This window comes from Hoplias malabaricus, chromosome 2 (genome assembly GCF_029633855.1).
Source record: "Hoplias malabaricus isolate fHopMal1 chromosome 2, fHopMal1.hap1, whole genome shotgun sequence".
Taxonomy (NCBI): Eukaryota; Metazoa; Chordata; class Actinopteri; order Characiformes; family Erythrinidae; genus Hoplias; species Hoplias malabaricus.
The window spans coordinates 79,462,912-79,487,421 of NC_089801.1; the positions used below are offsets into that span (position 1 = coordinate 79,462,912).

At 39.4% G+C, this 24,510-nt stretch overlaps 1 long non-coding RNA gene across 1 annotated transcript; it reads left to right on the plus strand.

The window, feature by feature from the left end:
• The first annotated feature begins 959 nt into the window (after positions 1 to 959).
• On the plus strand, positions 960 to 23,681 carry LOC136687381 (uncharacterized). Its single transcript, XR_010800457.1, has 4 exons — positions 960 to 1,066; positions 2,719 to 2,866; positions 23,413 to 23,519; positions 23,665 to 23,681. It is a non-coding gene; the product is annotated as an uncharacterized lncRNA (long non-coding RNA).
• Positions 23,682 to 24,510: the final 829 nt, after the last annotated feature.

Consider the following 24,510-nt stretch of genomic DNA (forward strand, 5'->3'; position numbering starts at 1 on the left):
TGTCAAAAATAGCTTTTCCAAAATGATTTTCACCTAACCAAACCCTCCCCATAAATACTACAATAAAATGCATTATCAGGCTTTACCCTTCAGAGATGAGCAAGGAGAATAATTTTGGCAGGTTTCAAACACACCTTGATATTTGTGGGGCTTTACCAACCCCTCAACCCTCCTCAAACACACCCTGTCTACAGTTAAATTAACCCTGGTTTTCTGGTCAGTCCCACAGCAAGGCCACTTTTTTATAGAGCACCTTTCATTCATTGTGTTCATTCAAAGTGGTTTACAAATACAAAAATGAAGAATGTGGGAGAAAAGAAATGAAAACATCAAAATCTGATTAAATAAAGGGAAACGTATACATGATTAAATATTATACCTAAAAACATAAGACGTTGCTGAGATCTAACATTTCAGAAAGCATTTGCATGGAGAGTTACTATTAAGACTAAAAAGATTAAAAGAAAGATGATGCTCAAATCTGCATTTTTCTAGCATCCTGAGTGAGAAAGATCTGTCTTGGAATACATTTAAACACCAGAAATAAACATACCCCAGAATTCATGTTGTTTTATACTGATCTTTTAAACAAGGCATTAGAGGGTTTAATGTGAATAACATTTGAATAATTAAAGCTTAAACACAGTTCCTAACAATGATTTATACTTTCTTTATCCAGCCTCTGTCTTTTGCAGTGCAGTGTTTATTACTGCTCAGATTACAGTCACCCAGGTCGGTGAGCACCCCTCACAATGTCCAACAATGAGGAGATGCTCTTAGCGTTTGTGCCCTAGTCATGGTTGAGTTGTGTCTTATTTTTAAAACGTGTTAACAATACAGATATATATGAGTCCAAATATATTTATTTAAGTATTGGGATGTGCAGTAAATTAGGTTTAACACTGTCTTATAAACATAAATAAATTGTGAGTGTTATCTGTAGTGTTCATACCGCTGCGCGACGTTGGGAGGTCAGTCTTCGGAACAACGCCCACATCCTGAAACTGAAAGGAGACGATGTCAGAGTGAGAGGAGAGACCAGATAAAGCTGCTGGTGTTTGAGACGGTAAGCCTTTACAACATTAAAAACGGAGTGTGTGAGGATTATCCAACGGGTTAAAGAGAGAATCCCGTGTGTTTGTAGCTGTTGTTCTCGGTTTTCTTTCAGCTTTAGTCGTGTTTACTATTTGACCAGTCACAAAATGGCATTTTAATGGCAAAGACCACAGCCGAGTGTGTGTTAACTGTATAATAGTTTAATGTACTTTATAATCGTTATTTATCATGATTTATATAGTTCTATGTCTTTACATAGAAGGGGGTGCTGCGGTTAAGCCAGCCGCCGTTTGAGAAAACACGGTAAAGGGGGGTGGTTATTATCCACACAGCGGCCTGGACCAAATAAAAAAAAAAAAAACTTGGGCTGTGTTTGAAATGATCCACTTGTTCACTGATCACTATATAGACTGAGACACGAGATAGTTTGGCAATGTTTTGGATCAAGCTCCATTTATTCAATAATCTCCACTTTTGTATTCAGTATCAAGATGTCCGTCATACTTGCAGTCCTGTTGGTTTTGGTGAAGATTTGAGCCCTGAGACAGAGAGGTAGACGTGCTCTAAGGACTGGGGACCTGAGACGAGCTGTATTAGTTCATCTGTGAATTCAAATGTTAATCTGTAACCTACTGCTGTGATCACAAAAGGGCTTGTCATTACCTCAGAACACCCACCGCTGAATATTAGCTTTATAGTTAGTTACCAAATTCAAACAATTCAAATACACTGCCTGTTTTTTTTATCAAGTACAAACTTATTTAGAAGGGTGTATACTATTTTAAATTATTAGAAAACCCTACAACCTGAATGCATTTTGTGGTATCCTAATTCTCCAAGTCTCCTAGTGAGTGCAATACCACTTTGCTCCAGTAGGACGTACTGTGGAGCCACGTGTTGAGAAAGGAAATTCAGGAGAAGAACAGCCAGAGAGATCAAGAGTGCACATGTGAGAGCTGGTTGTATTGTCTGAATGCTTGGTGGAGTTCAAGAATAAAATAGTAAACGTGATTTCTCAGAATCATCTTTATTAAATGATGAAGTTATAACACATTTTTATTACTTATTTTACAGTAAGCAACAACTATTAACTAGTGTTTTATATTCAAATCTCATTTACTATTACTAAAACAGTGCACTGTTAACCTACCTTTTAGAAACAAAACTCATATCACAGTACCACAAAAAAGACTGGAAACCTCTATATTATTAAACCTCTGTACAGGTGCTGGTCATAAAATTAGAATGTCATGAAAAAGTTGATTTATTTCAGTGATTCAACTCAAAAAGTGAAACATGTATATTATACTCACTCATTACACACAGACTGATATATTTCAAGTGTTTATTTCTTTTAATTTGATGATTATAACTGACAACTAATAAAACCCCAAATTCAGTGTCTCAGAAAATTAGAATATTGTGAAAAAGTTTCAGTACTGAAGACACCTGCTGGCACGCTCTAATCAGTGAATTAACTCAACACACCTGCAAAAGCCTTTAATGGTCTCTCAGTCTTTCCTCACACACGAGACGGTGTGAGCATGTGTTGATTAGTGATGTTATCTAACAAATCTAATGAAATCTAAGGAGAAGATTTTGTTGAAGTAATGGGTTTTAACTTGTTGAGGGTTAAATGTATTTTCTTTATGTTTATTTCAGATATTTCAGGATCCTAGTCTTACTTCAAATCAAAGCCTCTTCCAACGGAGCAGAAAGCAGCATGTCCAGCCTCCAGTTGTGTCTGTGATAACTTCATGATGGAGCCTCAAAACACAACAGACGTCAGCAGTGGAACCTGTCACACAAAGTGAGTTATCATCTGTTAATAATTTAAATAAGCTGGAAGTTATTTATGATTGGTTTAACATTTCTTATAAAGTGCAACTCACATAACGTGAAGAAACAAATAGCTTTGTAAACTCCAAATGGACCAGATTATTTCCCATAGAGGCCCATTTTAAATGAGATTTTGGTACAGAACCTCAAACATCCAGACCACTAGGTGTCAGTATAACGTCTGTTTTATAACTTGATGAAGAAACACGGATGAAATTGAGTTTGCGCCTGGTCTAGATTCTGAGTCTGACACCTGAGTCTGCACCTAGTGTAGATTCTGCCCTCGTTTGTGGTTGAGGCTTATTACCTCTGGTTTACTTTGACAAACAGGAACTCCAAGACTTGTGGAGCAATTGTGAAACTACACACAGAACAGTGACATATAGAATTGTGCAGAAGGGTAACATCCTACTTTGCCCCAACACTAGGTCTATATAACTAACCAGGAGAGAGCTGGCCTTCTTAATAAATGTGTTCTGTCGTCTCCTATCTGCAGCTGATATGCTGCTGCCCCATCAGACCACTCCATAAAAGATGGCTGATGCTACAGCTGTGTTTTAAAAATGATCCTGAGCAAGTGTAGTGTGCTCTGTGATTTTCTTGTGAAGTGCTCTAGTGTTGTCTGACTATTGTTGAGGTGAAAACTCAGGTACTGCATCGGGGGGGGGGGGGGGGAGTTATGTCTGCTCCTGTGGAAATACACCACCATTTCTTTAGTCTTCCCTGAAATGATCTGGCTAGTTCCCTATGTACAAGGGGTTTGTACACAGGCGTAAGGTGAACCAGATTGTGCTCTGATCTTCCAAGTGGAAATTGAAATTTGAATAAGCCTTTATTAACAGTCATTCAGACATGTACAATGTTTACTTTAAAAGCTCAAAGTGTTAGAATCCCACTTTCTGTGGAGCAAAGAGCCCCAGCACAGCCCCATACCTCCTCAAACCCATCAACCTTGTACATCTGTTTATAAAACAGAAACTCCACTTTAATACGTGATTGGACCAACCTTTTAAAAACCTGGAAAACATCACAATAATCCCCAGAGTCCACCATCTTCTTTCTGCTAAAATAAATGGCAGATTTTGCTTGACCTGTAAGAAAATTCAGCAGCTGACAGTTTTTTCTTGTGTTTCTGGTGATAAAGACAAAAATACATGAATATTACAACTTTCACCAAACAAATTAAAATGAAAACAATTAAAACTTTCACCAACAGCCGTGACACACCTCCTTTCTATCAGCAGCTTCAGTGCAGTTCATCACAAGTTTGGGTACACCTGAGTACATGGTTGAGTCTCTGAGGTGAAGGAGATGAACACAAAATAAATAAATGAATTTAGAGAAACAATAAACTTGTAGGTGACTGGGGGGCGTCCAAACTTTTCCACTGAACTGAATCTGTGACGTCATCCTTTAATTCTGGCTCTTCTTCCAGACCACGATCATTTAAGGAGTGTGTGTGTGTGTGTGTGTGTGTTGGGGGAGGGGAGGGGTGTGTGTCACTGAATGGAGTGGGGACAGTGCTGGGAGGGTTAGTGGTTTTTTGGAATCGTTAAAAATTGCTCTTTATTTTTTTTCGAAGACAACATTTGTCACATTAGTGCACAATTTTATGTTCAGATGTAAAAGTTTCCATTAAACCCTTTGTACAGAAACGCCCTCTATTGTTAATCAACATTAATTAGTTCATAGCGTCAAATTATTTGATCAAAAAGCCCTCAACACCACCTCATATGTCTCAGTAGTAACACCACTACACACACACTGACTTTCAGCCCCCTGCTCGGTACTGACTGTTTACACCTGGAGCAGGACGACATTTAAACTCGGACATTTAAACCATAACAGACTGTAAAATCTCTTCAAATTCTGTCTTTAAAAAAACAGTCTCAGGAGAGAGGCGCCGCACCGGTGAAAAGCTCCAAAAGACAATCCCTTACTCACCACGCCACAGTAAACGTGCCTTTATTTCCTGAGTAACGGTAACGCACTGTTCTGGAGCTCCTAGCGCCCAGGCAATGGTAAGTTTTGACGTAAAGTCTTCGTGAATTCAAAGTTGAGGGCGTTCCTTCTTAGATTCAGTGCAGCTGTGGACCAATGAGTGGTTGCCGGCTGTCAGCGGGGTCCTATTCCCCGGGGGAGGGGTGCGCTGCTGGACACCTATGCGTTATTTTTGTGCCAAAATATTTTTGAGCGAGCAAGGTTTCTTGAATGCACACTACAACCTACACATCTTGCTCTCCTGTCCTACGCTCTCGCTCCACACTTACAGCCATTACAATGTACCTCAGTTTCAGCCAATCAGAAACGTCAAATGACAAAGGTAATTTCCGATTGGATGACTTGACCGTCAAGTGGGAATGATTAAACAGGCCGAAGACCAGTAAATAACTTTCTAAAGGAAGCTTAATACTGCAGTCCAAAAACTGTTCATGTAGAGAGAGGAAGGCAGGTTTAAATCAACCCACCTGAGCAACCCTCCTGAGTTTTAAACACACACAAACACACACACAAAAAAACACTGAACAAATAGGTTTTAACCCTGGAAAGCTCTATTGAGTTTATCAGAAAAAGACCAAAAAACCTGAATTACTCTTTTGCTGTACATAAATTGTGAAGCATAGTTAAATCAAATACACACTAATATAAGCAGGTGTACGTTACTACATTACAGAGTTATAGTCTACAGAGTTCTGAATAGCTAACCGCAAGCTAACTTTATTGCAGTATTAAGCTTCCTTTAGAAAGTGATTTAGATCTAAGAATTACACAATCAGCTAGCCCTGTATGTTGATAACTACCTGTCTAGATAGCATTTACAGTACTGACTATTAGTAATAAAGTAATTTCTACAGTAGTTGCAGTACCATTTACTGTCGTTGCTAGCACTAATTTACACCACCCAGTAAACAAGGAACGTCCCTGGACGTTCAAAATAAGTCTAAAAGTAGTCTGTCCGTCAAGGACATATTTTAAACGTCAATGGACGTCCAAAATCCATCTTAATAAGTTAGTTAAGTGGTGACCAATCGATAACGTCAGTGGATGTCCAAAATGCGTTTTATACAATTAATTTATTTCGGGACCAATTAATAACGTCAATGAATGTCCAAAATATGTCTAATAGTCGTCTTTTCAATGTCTGTGTTTGGACGTCTTTTCAACTTTCATTTTCAACCTTAATAGAACGTTGATTAGACGTCAGTCATTATGTTATTTCAACGTTGAATCAACGGCTAAATGTTTACTGGGCATGTACATTTGTGCCAGGGTCAGCTCTGTTCTGGGCGGTGATGTTACGTTATGGTGGGTGGTGTACCACACCCAAGGCTAACACTGTGCACGACCACGGTATCAATACATCGACTACACCACCCCTATATTATGGGAAAGGGGACCCCTTGCTAGGCCACTCAACCGAATGAGTGTGAGGGCCAGACAATAACACACGTGTATCACTCAGGATGCCAAGTCTCAATACAAATTTTATTTCAGTTAAATAAAATTAATACACTAAGAGGAAAAACACTTAATACTGTAGGTACTCTTAAAAGGCTGTATGGGGTTTAAGCTGATATACATATAGACAACAAGTAACATATCACAGACCAATAAGATGTGGCCAAGGAAGTGCCCAAGCCACAGAGCCCTTTGAATTGCACACTAGTCATGCAGTCAATAACACCACCACACAAAACCAATATCATACCACGGTCACTAAAAGCAAGATGACAGCACCACAGTAAACCACCTCCAAAAAGAGCACAACCAGAGCACCTGGGGTGACCCACCCCTTGACCACAAAACAAAGAAAGAAAACTAAAAACAACAAGAAGCACCTTCCTGGGTGCAACTACATAAAAACGGCCTATGATATGCTATCACAAAACGTTACAACTAGCAGCATTAAAGCCTAAACCCCAAAACAGTATTAATAAAACCTTTTAATGTGTAAAATAGTAACAAGTGGCTCAGTTAAAACAATGTCCACATATGTAAAAAAACAATACACAGGGGAGAGAAAAAAACAGTGGCCTGCAGCACTTCTGGCTGCAGCCCCACTCTATAAAAGAAATAACAAAACATCATTCAGTATATTAAAATACACAATCACAAACATATCCAGTGTCAGTACGTCACCATATCAATAAATCCACACGTTCATGCGTGTAAACCCATATGCTATCACCATGGTACCCCAATTTTAAGTGACATACCCGAGTAAAGAGACACTGCTGTTGTCAATGATTGATATACCAACGTTCTGTAGACACAAAATGTATCAGTAGGCGGCAGTCAAGCGTTGTTTTTAGCACATCAGCTACGCTGCTAACTCAGTTAATCAAGGTAAATACAAGGATAAAAACAACAGATAAAAACTCTACAATGTGGCCAATCCAATGAATATAAAATAAAATGACTGTCTGTGGTGCACTGGTCTGTTGCCGTTCAGAGGGCATTGTCAGATTTCCCCCTAATCATAACCTCCCCCTCACCGGTGTCCGCCTATTTACTGGTCTCCGGCCTGTATGTCCTTCCCACTTGGCGGTCAAGCCATCCAATCAGAATCCAGATAAAGACAAAGAGAGTCGATGTGCCGAGATCACTCACTCTCTCTGGGTCTGGGAGAGAGAGGCAGCGCCTGGGAACATATTTTAGAATAAACTTAAATTGACTTGTTTTATCACAGAACAACCAAATAAAACCTTTATGTTTGGTGACAGACGAACTATTACTATAGTTTGGTTACTTTGAGGTACACACGGTCTACTTTCAGAAAAAAATGCTGTATAACTCCATAATCCTCGACTGTTTTTAATTCATATTTTGTAAGTTGTTTTTTAAGACCCTAGTGAATCAGAAAATGTCTGGTCTGTTCTCCTCAGCACCCAGTAACTCACTGTTTAACCCTAAAATTACAGGCGCTTTTTTTCTTAATCAATAGTCTGAAGGTTAATAAAGGCCTTGGCCCAAGTGTCTACATCAGTTTAAGCCTTTAATGATCATCCTACTTTTTGTAGAACTTAAAATATCTGTGTTAAAGCGGAACCGCTCTAAAATGAGCTGGAAACTGCATCTGTGTAAGAATGAGTGTTTTAAAATAAGAGCGGTATTTCCAACGAGGGCCACAGGGGGGCAGTGTGAGCCCGCAGCGCTTTACCTCCTCTCCCTCCTTTAATGATTTTGCTGGTAGTTTTATGGAGAGAGATTAGTCTCAAAATACTTTACAAATGCGTAAATGTTAATCCACAAATTAAACACAAGTCACAGATATGTTTCACTGTTCACAAATGAACACATCACACTCTGTGTCTCACGGTCTGCAGTTTGTACAAATACAGTTACATTCATAAACACGTGTTTGGTTTTCATAGATATATCATCATTTTATGCGAAAATAAATACATTTGTTTAAATTTACATTGAATATATTTGTAAAATCACTGTCTCGAATTTAAAATGTATTTGTAAAGTGTTGAATCTGCGTTTGTGGAAGTCACTGCGTTTATTTGTTTATTTCCTCTCGGGGGTTTTTATTTGGAGCAAACTGGAGGATTTCCTTTAATAAAATTTAGAATAAAAATGACAGGAACACGATAATTTAAAGATCCTTTATTGAAGCGACATGTCCTGATATCTTCATTACATTCACTAAATAGGACACATCTATAATTAAATTATATTTACAAACTAATTTAGGGGGCAGTGTGTTCATCTGAACACAGAGTAAAACATAATAAACACTCTTCACAACAAGGACACACTTCCTTAAAGAGTCATTTAAAACCATGCAGAGAAACTAGATGAAGTACAGTGCACTTCTCTGAACGTCTGTTTATATTCTTAGTTTAAGTTGAGCCACATTCACCTGAAAAGGGTGCACCACTGTCTCAGAATTCATTAAACCATCACTACATTACAGTGAGTTTCCACTTCACTAAGTTCACCTCACTTGTAGCTACATGCACTGACTACACTGTCATATACACCCACTGTGACTGAGTGCTCATGGGAGGTTTGCTGAATACTACGACTGTTTGTAAGTTATTAGCACCATTTCTACCATTGTCCATTAATGGAGAGGAGCTGCTATAAATATTCATTTCAATAGTGGGCCATTTTTGAGGGTGTTACTTAAGGTTTTACACATTTAAACTGATTATAATCCAATACTGTGCTGAGTACAAAACAAATACAGTCCAATAATGTTCTGTAATCACATTAAATACACACTGAAAATAAATCCTACTGTTGATTATACACACTGATGTACAGTCGTCTACAACAAAAAGTGGACAGGGAGTGTTCTCCAAACACATTCAATATTTTGGATTCAAATTTCAGTCCAGAATCCCTCAGTCTATTTTACTACATTACTTCATGTCCCTGATCAATGTCATCATGCCATATAACACACAGCACTGTATTATTTAAACTATTACCATTTCCCATCATTGGTCTTTACATTTTAGAGCTGTTTCCTGGCTGTGAAACATGTTCTGTTACGTCACTGTGGACATTTACATCACACAGATCATCTCATCTTCTTATCTCTTTAGTCTCTTTAAGTGTGGCAACAGGACAAGCAAAGAAGTCCAGACTCTACTCTGAGCTGCTCCTGGGTCGCTGAGCTCCTCACACGATCACAGAGAGATGCCCAGTAACCCACCTCAGTTCAGCCTCTCGTATCCACAGACTTGTTCTTTTAACCATCATTGTCTTGTTCTTTTGACCATGATCTTTGGGTGGATACAGACTGAGTGTAAAACTGAGAGCTTTGCTTTATGGCCCAGCTTCTTCTTCACCACCACAGTCCAGCACAATGACCACAGGACTGCAGCCCCTACACCCAGCCTATGATCAATCTCACACTCCCTCTTCTCATTGCTCCTGAACACCTGACCCCAAGATACAGAGACTCCTCCAATTTGAGTGGGTTCTTGACTCCTACGTGGAGGAGCACACCATCTTTTTCTGGGAGATAACCATGGCCTCTTTGAGGTGCTGATTTGCAGACAGACTGCAACAAAAGTTCAAGTGCACGCTGGAGTCCTCCGTACACCATCATCTGCAGAGATGACACCTCCCAAATCCCCTGAGAGAACACTCCTGTCCCATTAATATTTATTGGTGAATATAATTTCAGCTTGGAACCTGTTCTTTATCAAATACATTATACTCATTAGTGGTGTCAGTGTAAACACACATCTGAAATGTTTTTAAATATTTAATTTAAAATAAATTAATAACCGTATCAAATTTGACCACGACTTATTTGACCATCAGCTCAGACAAAGTTAAACAAAGGGTCTGGGCCTGAACTGATCCGGCCAGAGATGCTTAAATACAGCAATGCGAAGCTTCAGATGGACTTTAAATACTGGTGAATTCCCTGAAATCTGGAATTAAGGCATAATCACTGCCATCTTCAGAAATGGAGATAAATATTGATCCAGAAAACCAAAAGTCTTCTGTAACAAAATCAATCACAGGATTCTAAATTTTCACAAATTGGAGTCTTACCAAAACATAGAGCATCAGATCAGATCATCTACTCACCCTCCAAACCCTGATAAAAAAATCATGTCCACGACAGATTTTGGGGGATTTTAAAAAGGCTTTTGACACAAAAATGTTTTAAATTAATCCAGAGTGGTGTCGGGAGTCGAGTACAGCATCAGAAAATCAGTGCACAGTAACACACAATGTAAGAGTAAAAGTTGACACAAAAAGAACAGAGTGTTTTAAAGAAAGTAAAAGGTAAAGCAAGGCTCCAACTTTATTTAATAAATGAATTGGCCAACTACAGGATTCAGCTGCTCCTGGACCTGCTCTAGACGACCAAGAAATCAAATGCTTACTTTACGTAGATGATTTCGTGATCTTAGCACCAACAGCAGATGCACTCCAACAGAATCTGTCCATCCTAGACAGTTACTGTAAAGATTAGGGCCTTAAAGTGAATATGGATAAAACAAATGTTATTACTTCACAGAATAAACCTAGATTATAGGGGAATAAACACCTGTTCTTTCTTGGTGATATTTAAATTTCTCACATCAACAACTACACGTACTTGGGTGAGTTATTAACCTCAAAAGGAAATGTCAAATCAGCAATTATATCCCTGACAGAGAAATCTCATGAGGCTTATTGCTCAATCAGAAAAACCTGCTTCCACTGCCGATCTGGAGAGATAGAAACTGAGGGTCACTTCCTCCTCTCATGCACAAATACAGCAACATCAGAGACTCCTTACTGCCTAAAGTCACCAACAAAATCCCCCCATTCTTTGGAGGAGGAGGGTGTGTTGGTCTTCAGCAGCAGTATTTACTTGTTCTGTTGCTGTTACATATTGCAAGCTTTGATTCAGAGAAGAGCCTGAGTATAACCTCAAACCAAACCAACTGTGGGAATTAGGACAAATCAAAGTCCCATTCTTAATCCAGAGACACTGTAGCAATTAAAATATCATATTTACTTTAAACCAGTGGTTCTCAAACTGTCAGCCCATGTGGAGGTCATATTCTGTACCTCGTGTTCCTGTCTTCTTCAGGTGCTTTAGCAGACCTCGAGTCACGGTGATCAGACTCCAGAGTGAAGAGGAATATAACGGGTTCTACACAAAACTACACACTTAAAAAGAATGTTTTTCAGAGGTTCTTTTGTAATGAAAACATTTCTGTATAGAACCCTGAACACTTGAAGGACCTTCTGCTTGATTATAAGGTGTGAATTGTGAATGGGTTCTTCAGACTGATGAAGAATGTGCTATAGATGATTCTATATGGCACCTTTTAGAAAAGGGTTCTATACGACAGTGAAAAGGGTTCCTCTATTGTTACGCTCTGTGTGTGTCTGTGAACCACATTTTTTTCTGGTCAAACAGCTATTAAGTAAGTTAATTTATTTTGGTGACACCTGGCGTTGAGCGAGGTGAACTCGGGCTCATGTGCAGCTGCTCAAGAGCATCCCGCTTTCTTTTAAACGTTTCTATGACATATTTAAGCAGAATGTGAAAATGAAATGTGGGCAAAACCACGTTCCTAACTTCACTCATCAAAAGAGAAGTCTTTAAATATTTGGACACAGTTTGTGTGTAACTTAGATAATATAATGTACCTTATTTTCAAATTAACTTCTTTTATTTTCTACTCTTTTATGACCACTAACTATGTCACTTACAACTTATACTATGTCCAAAGTTTTGCAGACACCCCTTTCAATGACTGGGTTTAGCTGCATTATTGCTGCACAGTTCAGTTGTTCCCATTCACTCTGTATAGGCCAAACCTCCACAGAAAAGCAGGAAATGAAATGGGATGTTCTGGAGCAGCTGCACATGAGCCTGTGCTCACCACACTTAAAGCAAAGCATCAGCAAGTGGAGTACAAAGGCTTGATGCACTGGAGTCTGCAGCAGTGGATCTGAATTATGGGAATTTCCAAGTAGTGAAGGTTACTTTATTTTGCCTTAAAATATTAGACAAATGTTTTAAACATAGTCATCAACTTTAGGATGTTTCAGACTCAGCCTTAGACTCTGTAGAGAAGAGCTTTCTTTGTCACGGTGCCAGCAGCACTGAGGAAAACAATACAAAACAGAGTGGGGCTGTTAACAACTCTACACACTTAACATAACATTTCTGATTGAAAGTTGGTGTCTGATAAACCATTGGCTGACGCTAGAAGTGATTGTCAGTGTCTCCGCCTCCTCATCACTCCCACTTATTGTCTGGGCTTGAGTTACATTAATGTAGGGAACATAACGGATACAGGAAGAGGGAGTGAGGGGCAGCGGGTAAGAACAGAAAGTAAAAATATCTTTGACCGCAGGAACATTTACGGAAGGAGAGAGAGAAGCTGTTTAACGCGTTAAGATAAACAGTCTTTATTAATTGTGTACACATTTAAAGTCATTTATTAAAAGCTGAAACTCAAACCGGCTCAAACCTGTGTGTGTTATCAACGTTAAAATAGTCGTGTTCAGTGCTTAGCTCCTCTCTCGCAGTGACAGAGACGATCTGCCGTATCGCACACCACTGTCAGAAAATGTTCCCAGGATTTAAACTACAGACAGCCAAATACGACACTTTAAATCCGTGTCCGAAAATGCTCCCAGCATTAAAAAATAATCCGTCAGACATTTTGAAAGGCTAAATCCCTCTATCAGGCAGGAAAACCTAAAGAACACTGGAAAAGTAAAACTGAATTGGGTTTATATTTTATACTTGATCAATGGCTCAGTGAACATAATGTACTGGAAAAACAAAAGAGGAACTCTGTACTGATGAAACAATGAACCCGTGACTCAAACCAGAAGTAATAGAAGTTTGCTGTTCCTAGATCATTGTTTTAGTACATTAAACCACATTAAGCGTTTTAGACTCTTCCACATTAAAATCTTACAAAAAGCTGAATATCTTTAAGGCCACGGAAGTTGATGTCAGAACCATCGCCGGTATTAAGCGCAGACTTGATGCTGTTGGAGTGGACTACAGAATGGTGCCAGGATGAAGGAGCAAAACCAATTCTGTACCCCACTCCGTGTTTTGTGTATGTTTTGCTTGGATCTACGTCAGCTGCGTGGGAATCATAAACGTTGTACTGATGGCCACTGCTTTTTCTCTAAATATAATTATATAACTGTTTTACAGAACAAGTCACCTAGGCAATGTAAACACAGTGTTACTACTGTTTTTCTCATAAATCTCAAAACTAACGCTCACTCTCGCCGTCTCTCTCTCACGCACGAGCTCACAAACAGCTGCTGCTAGAGGTTTGGTACTTTGTTGTCCCCCATCTTCCTCGCTTAATCCACACATTCATCTCTCAGAGTTGTTGAAGTTAGATAATGGAGGTGTTTTATCGTCTGAGCTGTGAGTTGCAGTTTTCTCAGTTAAATGAACAATACCTTAGTATGACAACAATGTTCCACTGAGCTGTAACAGGGAGAATAGAGCCTCTGTGGCTGCTACACTGGGTCCTCTGCTGGTTTACTGCACTAAGAAACTTCTGAATCACAGGGTGGAGGACTCTCCTGAGAAATGCGTAACGCTTTACGGCACAAATCTCCTACGAGAAGAGTCTAGCTCAGTATTTCTGGTATAGAAGTTATATGGCAGAGAGAGTGATATATATATATATATATATATATATATATTTAAACATAAGGCCTTAAGTGCAGTAGAGACTATACATTTTACTCCTCCCTTAGTCCCTTGAACGTGCAAATGTAGACCAGATTCCTATTTGGAAAGGTTAAGAATCATATAGATCAGGGTCATACTCAAGAGCTGGCAGAGAGAAACTAGAGAGAAAATGGGAAGAGACAAGAGCGCGCTGAACACCACTGACACCTCTCTCACGGGATCCTTAAGAACCAGTAAGACACTGTTTCTGTAAATAAAGATGTATTCACACCTTTAACCGTGTCTGCGGAGATTCTTTTCCATCACCTGTCTTCACAATACAGCAAATTATATATATATATATATCTGAGAGAGAGAGAGAGAGAGAGAGAGAGAGAGAATGAACGGTCATACAAGAGTTAATACTCGACTGAATTTACACAGTAGAATACATCCCAATCTGTGTTTCACTGTCTGCAGTTTGTACAAATACAGTTAAATACATAGATATATCATCATTGTACCCTTGTTTACATCTACATTGTATATATTTGTAAAGCCAAAGTCTCAGGTTTAAAATGTATTTGTAAATTGTTGAATCTGCGTTTGTGGATCAAGTCACTCCGCTACATACAGACTTTGTAACTGCGTTTGAGCAACTACACACACGTAAAATCCACAAATGTATTGGAATGATCAAATGTAAAACAACAACAATAATAATTTAAATTCACATATGTTTAAAAAAAAGATTTGCATTTGTAAATCAAATGTCGTAAATGTGTGAATCAGTACCTTCTCAAACGGCTTAAAATGTGCAAGAGCAAACCATTTTAAGGTTCCAAATGGGACAGTGGGAGTTTTTGAATGAGGTGGAAATAATCCACACATTCGCCTTTTCTGCTGCGTGTGAATCTTTTTTTGCAGTTTTTTGATTCTTGGCACCTTGGTTCTTTCCAGTGAACTGCCGCGCGGAGAAACGTAACCAAGAGTGGCTTTTGTCCTATTATTTATTCATATGAAACGTTGTAAATGACCCTGTCAAGCGCCACTGGGCGATAACGCTGTATTTGAAGCTCTGAGCTCTTGGTTACGTTTCTCCGTTGTTCACAAGGTCAGCAGGACGTATTCCTGATTCCCCTCTAAACGTGTAGAAACGCTGCGGTTCACTGGAAAAAAGCAAGTTTCCAAGAATCAGGAACGGAACCGGTTTAAGGACCAGAGTTCGTTTGGTGGAAAAGCGATATTGTTGACAGCAACAAATCAGTGTTCCGATTTGTTAAACAAACGTGTCTGCAGTTGCTCAAACGCAGTTACAAAGACCACGGTAAAGTTAGTTTTCTTTTCGATATTCGGTTTTCCGGCGTCAATACCTTTTCAAAATAAGGTTATATCTGACACAGTGTGACATATTCTGAATGGTACGGACACGGAGAACAATGCACACTGTTTTTATGGACGCCCCGGTGCACTTGATATATGCTCCTTTTCCTTTCAATAGCTAAAAAAACAGACCGTTTTTGACATCGCAACAAAGTGCATTCGTTTCTAGACTCTGTCTACAGCACCGCACACCATCGTCTTTCAGCCTAATTTGCTTAAATTCGATTAAATACGTACTTTCCTGTCGCCGCTAACAACAGGTGACAATCTTCAACAGCTTCGTTTTCACTGTGTTTATAAACATCAGATTGGCCGTGTTAGATACTTGGAGTGATGGGGAAGAATGCACAGCAATGTGTTTTCATACTGACCTCTCATTAACAGTGCAACACAAAGTGATGAGTATCTCTCTGAATTTAAACCGCTGTGGAATAAGCTGCTGTAGCTGTAGATAAACGCTTTAAACCGGAAATCACGGCAGATCTGCGGATACATGAATAAAACATTTAAAACACACGGGACTTGACGTTCGCTCCGTGGTGTGGACATCAAACAGGGACTTCTTCCACCGAGAGCTGCGAGTGTCTTCAACTAAAGCTGTTTTTAAGCGGTGCTCCAGCTCTGGTCTGGTCCGAGGAGAAGCGCGTTCATGTGATTAATGTGAAAGATAATTGGACGGTTAAGGATGTGAAATGGCGGCTGGGACCTCGGTCGGTTTGTTGGAGTTTTTAACTCGAACGAAGGAAATACAATAGTGGGTGAACTCGTTTTATTCCCTGACTCAGGTTTTTAACCTTTGTTCAGTGTTTGACGCCCTCTTTCATCGCAGAGTAGTTATTTTCCGTTGTCCGCCATTTGGTGAAAACATCTGCGGGTGTCTCTTCTGTTCTAGGGTTTCCACTTGAAGTGAGAAAGTTTTTAATGATCAATTAGACGATATTTGGGTTTCCGTCGTCAATACCTTTTCAAACGAAGTTTATATCTGCCACGGGGTTACATATTCTGAATGGTACAAAAACAGAGAATTGCACACTGTTTTTATGGACCATCCGATGCATTTTATACTCCGGTAAAGTTGGTTTCATATTCGCATATTCATATACACCCACCATGATTGATTATTTGCAAATTATTAGCACCATTTCTACCATGTCCATTAATGGAAAGGAGCTGCTTTAAATATTCATTTCAATAGTGGGCCATAAGTGTTACTTAAGGGTTTACACATTTAAACTGATTATAATCCAATACTGTGCTGAGTACAAAACAAATACAGTCCCATAATTCTGTAATCAAATTAAAATAATGATTGTAGCCATGAGAGACCTAATGGATTTCATAAGTTTGCAGTTCACCCCATAATCAGATTAACACAAATATATCATTAAAATATCAGAAGTGCTATGTATTTCGTTTTCACTGAAACCTGATGTTTTAAACTATAACTAGTAGAGGGTACCTAGTTCTGTTGGAGATAAACTATGCCCTTTTTTCAAATCACGAAGGCTGCATTTCATACATTCGCCTTCCCACAAAACATCTAGATCCCCCACTTTCTGGTTTCTACCCACTTGCTACGTACGCCCCTCCCACTTGCTGGTTTCCGCCCACTTGCGGACCTCCGGCCTGCAGAGATATGTACTTGGATCGACCGGTCAGTGTCTCCACACAGATTTGTGCCGGTCGCATTTACACATGTGCACCACACGAGGGCAGCAGCAGCAGCGCAAACACAGCCCCACACTCACTGTTTAAGCACTGTTTCCTATTGTACTACACTTGTGCACTTGTTTTCATTAGGAATCGTTAATAATTGCTCTTTATTTTATTTAGGGTTTTTTTCGAAGACAACATTTGTCACATTAGTGCACAATTTTATGTTCAGATGTAAAAGTTTCCATTAAACCCTTTGTACAGAAACGCCCTCTATTGTTAATCAACATTAATTAGTTCATAGCGTCAAATTATTTGATCAAAAAGCCCTCAACACCACCTCATATGTCTCAGTAGTAACACCACTACACACACACTGACTTTCAGCCCCCTGCTCGGTACTGACTGTTTACACCTGGAGCAGGACGACATTTAAACTCGGACATTTAAACCCTCAGACAGAGGGAGGACAGACAGAAACATGGGCTCAGATTCACTGTGTTTGTGTTTCTCATCTCTACACAGGATCATTACAAATGGACAGTAGACAAACAACAGGATGGTTTACTTACAGGGGGTTGTGGTGGTGACCAGTCAGTCCAGCAGAGATGGTGCACTACTGGACTGACTGGTGTGAGGTACATATTGTCTACTTTCAGAATAAAGCTGTATAACTCCATAATACTCGACTGTTTTTACTTACAGTTTTGTAACTTGTATTTCGAGACCTTAGTGAATCAGAAAACGTTCAGAAATAACACTTTAAAATAATAAATAATAATAATACCTAAAATAATAGGTCCTTTTTGTTTTTTTGCCTTTTGTCTTTAAAGGTTCTCTACTGGAACTTAAATCATGGAAACAAAAGCCTGAAGGTGAATAAATGCCTTGGCCCCAGTGTCTACATCCGTTTAAATTTCAATTTAAAACTTTACAAACATTACCTTTTTTCAGGAAAAACAGCTGAAACCTGGACTCGTTTCACCACGGCACTTTCAGTCTTTCAGCATCTGAGATGAATCTGGGCTCAGAACCTGGTGCTGTTTATGAACAGAAATGTTATATGGCTCTCTCCTTTCAGAAATGTTTCAGGGTGCGTTTCTTGATGCAGTGGCTGACTGTGTTCAGTTTCATCTCTGTTTCTGACTCAGAAACATGTGCCCCCTGATTCTCCCTCTGTTCCGGGGGCAGGTGGGGGGCATAAGCCACAGTTGGAGAAGCACTGGTATAAAGCACCCACACATGAGCCTAAGGTCACCATGTCCAGTGCCGAGCAGAGTGTAAAATCTCCCAGCACTGGGCAGTGAATCAGTGGAAGCACAGAGTTTAACACTAGAACTACCAAACCGCTGCCATTTGGCAGTTATACCTTTAAATCCCAAAGAACTTCCATTTGGCAGGTGTGAATAGCTCTTCGTGCCTCCAGTGTTATGTAAACAAGGCCATGAGTCATGGCCTTGTTTACATAACACTGGAGGCATGAAGAGCTATTCACACCATGTCAGCAGGGGTTGACATGGTTGAGGATCATTTCCAAAGCCTGCTGTGTACTGTAAACCTTTGCCATCTTTGCTTCTCAGTCAACAGAGTAAGTGAAATATGTGGTGACGTGGCTTTTTATCCACATGGAGGTGGATACACACATAATCGTTATCATGATTGTTTACGCTATCACCCATCACACTCATCCCCGTTCACTGTTACCTGGTACTGGCATATTTCGATCTAATGGCTGCAACAACAACATTTTTAAAATAAATATAGAACCCATCTCAGTTACCTCCATGGTGTATATTTGTAATATTGTATTATAGTGAGAAATGTTTATTCTATTTTATTTCACTCAGCATGTAGCCAGATAGGCTATTTACTTTGGTGCAGTTTATTATATAAAGTTTATGCACTTTATTAACAAGTTTTCCGGTGTCTGCAGTCATCTTTCTCTTTATTCTAAAACTCACACAAAGACATTATTTGAACTATAATTCCAAAACACCTCAAGTCTGCCTCCTTTGTACTAAATTTGGATTGTTTTCTCACTGATGATTGGTCAAAATAGATAAAGTTCAGAATTTTTAACCATTATTTTAAGTAATTTTGTCTTTTGAAAAACTGCCAATAGCTAAAGATATTTTTACATAAATTTATACAAAAAAAACCCTCAGCTACTTTTAAAAAAGACATTTTTATTTTTTTAATACCCAAAGTAAAAGAATCTTATCAGGACATTTTGTCTTGTTTTAAGTCTTTAATATCTCACCCCATTGGCAAACATTTTTCTTCTTGAGTAAATATGACTCAAATTAAGATAAAATACTACTTTATACTCCATAAATGGATCAACACAGTTCACACTATCACCCCCCCCCCCTCGTTTAGCACCTAGTAGTGGCTTAATGTACATAACAAAAGATGGCCTAATGGGATGCAAATTACCCCAGCACTGCAATTTGGCAGTCTCTACTAGAAGAAGGGTCATATGACAATCCTGGTAATTCTAGCATTAAAGCCTTCCAAGAACTTAGAAGACTCTTACTGCAGCAAAGTATCAACAAACCCACTGTTAATGCCCTTCATTTCAGAAAAGCACTGGAGGAGCAGGTGTCACATTTGGCCTGGAATGATGGCATTGACTCAGGGTGAGGCTGGATACTTCACCTCAGCCACAGCTCCACTGTGTATGAGCCACATGTCAACATTTGGTCCACGCCTGACTCACACAACACACACCATAACCCAAGTCAAGCCCAGCTCCTGAGAGTCGGCCCACGCCTGGCCACACAACACGAGCTGTAACTCAAGCCATGCCTGGGTCATTATGTTTGGCCCAGGTCCAACTCACATATGCCCGAATGCTGTTCATAGACTTCAGCTGGGCATTCAACACCATCATTCCTCAGCACCTGATCGGCAAACTGAATATACTGGGCCTTAACACTTCTCTCTGCAACTGGATCCTGGTCTTCCTGACTGGGAGACCTCAGTCAGTCCGGATCGGTAGGAACACCTCCAGCACCATCACACTGAACACTTGAGCCCCCCTGGGCTGTGTGCTCAGTCCACTTCTGTTCACACTGCTGACCCATGACTGTGCAGCGATGCACAGCTCAAATCATATCATCAAGTTCACTGAAGACACGAATGTGTTGGGTCGCATCAGTAAGAATGACGAGTCAGCATACAGAGAGGAGGTGCAGCGGCTAACTGACTGGTGTGAAGTCAACAACCTGTCTCTGAACGTGGACAAAACCAAAGAGATGGTTGTAGACTTCAGAAAAACAAGGGGTGAGCACTCGCCGCTGAACATCGACAACTCTGCTGTGGAGACTGTCAAGAATACCAAATTCCTTGGTGTTCACCTAGCGGATGATCTCACCTGGTCCACTAACACCAGTAACATCAGAAAGAAAGCCCAGCAATGCCTCTACTTTCTGTGAAGGCTGAAGAAGGTTCATCTCCCACCTCCAATCCTCACCACTTTTTACAGAGGAGTCAACGAGAGCATCATGCCCCCCCCCTCCTCGTACTTATGGTTTTTGTATTTTTCTTAGCCATGTCTTTTGCACTTTAATGTGTGTGCACTGTTTTATGTTTGCAACAGCTTTGCACTAGTTGCACTTTAATGTTGTGTATTGTTTTACGTAGCACCTTGTTCCTGGAGGAACGCTATTTAGTTTCACTGTGTACTGTAAACACTGTATACTGCTGAAATGTCAATAAACTTCTTGAACTTGAACCTGAACTTGAACACCACACTTGTGCCAGTGCCGTTACTGAACCGTAAATGAATCCCAGAACTGACACAGATTCGGCCCAAATGTGTCTGCTGTCTGGGTCTGTGCTAGGTGTGGAGTTTTATTTAGGCTCCGCAGTGAGTTTGTGTCAGAAAGGACAGGCTGTGTGTGTAACTGAGTGAGAGTTTAAGTCTTGTGCTGATGTGTGGACACCTGGGTTTCAGCTTCATGAAGGATACAAGAGGTTATAAACTGAGAAAAGCAGAACACTCAGTTACACTACATTACACTATGTGTTTGGACACTGCCCCACAGATTAGACATAGAAGAGTCTATCTATCTCTCTCTCTCTCTCTCTCTCTCTCTCTCTCTCTCTCTCTCTCTCTCTCTCTCATTCACAGTGTATATCCAGAACTGTGGAACAGGATTATGTTACAGTCCAATGCATTCATATATTGTGTGTTGATCATTTCTTTATTAAACAGAAAGTGAACACATCCTCCACAGAGAACACACTTCTGTGAACTTTAATGAGCCACCACTGTTTATTTACTGGATTTAACACAATGGGTTAAAAATATAAAATATAACAGAGTCCGAACACTTTGATGTATACTGATGTATAGTTTTGTGATTTTACGCTCTTCTGACCACTAGATAGCGATAAACACTAGGTGATGATCAGGTGAGATCAGGTGGCTCCACAGGTGAAAAACAAGAACTAAAGTGAAAGTAACTCAGAGCTGAAGAAGATTTCAGAGGAAGACGGTCTGGATTTCACTCGGTAGGTGTTTAATTGTTAAGATTATTTTTCTGTGGAAAATGGTCTCATTGTTTACAGTAGAAATTTGTGTTTATCTGCCATTCCTTCTCTTAATTATACTTTTCAGATGTAATAATGTTAAGATATATATATATATTTTTAAAGCATTAAAAACAGGAGCAGTGTGAGTTATCGTTTTGTTTTGGAGTACTCATATCTGACTGAAACTAATATAACAGCTGTTCGGTTTAGTATTAGCTCTGGACTAGAAACAGACTTCTACTCAGGGACAAGGTCCCAGTCACGTCATCTACAATGTCACCTTGGATAACAGTAGCGCGTAGTCAGGGAAACGGTGGAGTAAAGTTCAGGTTTTAAACGTTTGACATAAAATATTCAATATATATTTTACCTAAACACAAACACAATCAGATATTTGACCAAAATATTAATCATTTACATGTTTTGTTTAAACATTATTTATTAGCTCTAGCTCTTTTTGTCTGTGCTTCAGATGAGGAAACAGGAGTGACCCCATTTTGACATTTGTTTACAAATACCTAAACACGGCTGAATATCTGGCAACAAACAGGTTAATTCTTATCAGAATAAAACACACTGGAACTGCTGCAGAGAAACAGAGATACACCTGGGATTTTAAAGGGTTAACTGCTGTTAAATCTCCCATTAACTTCATGTTCTGCATTTAAGATGAACAAAGTCAAATAATAAATGGAGTCTAGGATTAAATCAACAACTACCATAAGTTAGTTTTAATAATATAAAACACAAGTACACAGTAACTTTACTCCTAACACATAGACAAACACTTTCAAAACTAAAGAAAAAAAATGTCTCCTTTTACAATAAGGTCTATGAGTGCAATTCATGTGTAAACAACTAACATTAACCTCCTTGATTTTAACATTAGTATTTTTAATTGAGCTTTGTAGACATTGGAAATACATACATCTAGTGCATACAAAATCTAGTGCACAGAGATATATCTGACCACATACTACAACATTTATTTTGTAACTGGAGTTGTTTAGTTTTGTAGCGCTTTGTGCTAACCGTGTGTGCTGAACCATGTTCAACAAACTGTACTGGACTCTGGCCCTCGATCACTTTCCCACCCGTTTACAGCACTGTTACATTATGTGGTGGATCAGATTTACTTGTGCAATTATTAAAAGATGATAATCAGTGTTTTTACCTCAGCTGTGAGTGGTTTTAATGTTATGGTTGATCAGTTTATAACATACCAAATAAATAAACTTTCTCTTTGTTTCTCACTCGCTTTACACAAATATAACATTACACACAATATTCATCATCTGTGCCTTCCTCCTCCACTGTGTCTCTCTGGGAGAAATCATATCATTAGCTCTGTTTATAATTGTTATGAAGCAGTAGCAGCATTCACTGGACTGACATATGTTACGTTTTTCTGCCACTGTCTTGAAAATAAATGACGTTTCACATGCCACATGTGGAAATATACCACTCGTAACCCCCTTCTCAGGACATTAGCAGGATTTGATGGACAATTAATGTTGATTATGATTATAACATTAATTAATTATGATTTTACTGGGGAAATACATTTTTACACATTTTGAAGTTTTACATGTATTTTTGTTTTTTATGTATTCATTCATTCATTGTTTAAAACCGCTCATCCAGTTCAGGGTCGCGGTGGGTCTGGAGCCTACCCAGAATCACTGGACGCAAGGCAGGAACACACCCTGGAGGGGGCGCCAGTTCTTCACAGGGCAATACACACTCATACATTCCCTCACACCTACAGACACTTTTTGAGTCCTCAATCCACCTACGAACATGTGTTTTAGGAGCGTGGGAGGAAACCTGAGCACCCAGAGGAAACCCACGCAGACACAGGGAGAACACCCTCACAGACACTCAGCCAGAGCGGGACTCAAACCCTCGAGACCTCCAGGTCTGTTGAGCTGTGACAGAGACACTACCTGCTGCACTGTTTTAATGTATTATTTTAAAAACATAATTTTGTGTTTCTTTAATGTACTAAGCCTTATAGATTGATATTATTATTGTCATCAATTTTAATATAACTTGTGTTTCAGAGTCATAGTTTCATAGAGCAGAAAGCAGTGTGTTCAGGGTCCGGCGGTGTCTGTGAAGAGGGAAAACCTCATGATGGAGCTGCATTGTAAAACAGACGTCAGCGGTGGAACAGCTGACTCCAAGTTAGTTACCATCTAACAATAATTTAAATGAGGGTCAAGTTGTTTTATCACAAATAGTAGCAAACTTTATCTGTAAAAGCTATAATTACTTTTACATTTACTATAAAGTGCAAATCACATGAAGTGAAGAACCAAATGAACCAGGTTATTATTCACAGAGCCATCCCATCTTACAGGGACAGCCACGTGTAAAATAGATCTCTGTATCTCTGATAGGATCTGTAAAATATCCAGACCACAAGATACTGTGAGTAAGACTGGCCTGTGTGATCATACAGACTACATTTTTAAAGCAAATGCACAAATATAAATCGGGCTCATGACCTGAAACACTTAGCAGACTGAACGCTTTAGACTCTATCATCAGTTCTCACCCCTGTATCATGTAAATGAAATAGAACAAATATTTAAGAACCAAGTTCCGTGCATGTGTTCCATGTGTTGTGAGAACCTCATTTCTGAATTGGAGTCACTGTCACTGCTCATTCACATGAAGTTGTGCTGAGCTAAACTCCGTCATGTTTGTCTTACCGCTTAGTGTCACTCGCTCTCATACACAGTTAATGACTTTCAGTGGCTTTGTCCCTGCATCAGTAAAAAAGATTTACATTGTACATTATACATTTCTATTCCTTCTGAAAATCAATAATCAGTATCTGTTTTCAGGCCTGTGTCAGAAATCTCTCTCTGGACATCACAAAATCCTCAAAAACATTATCAGGA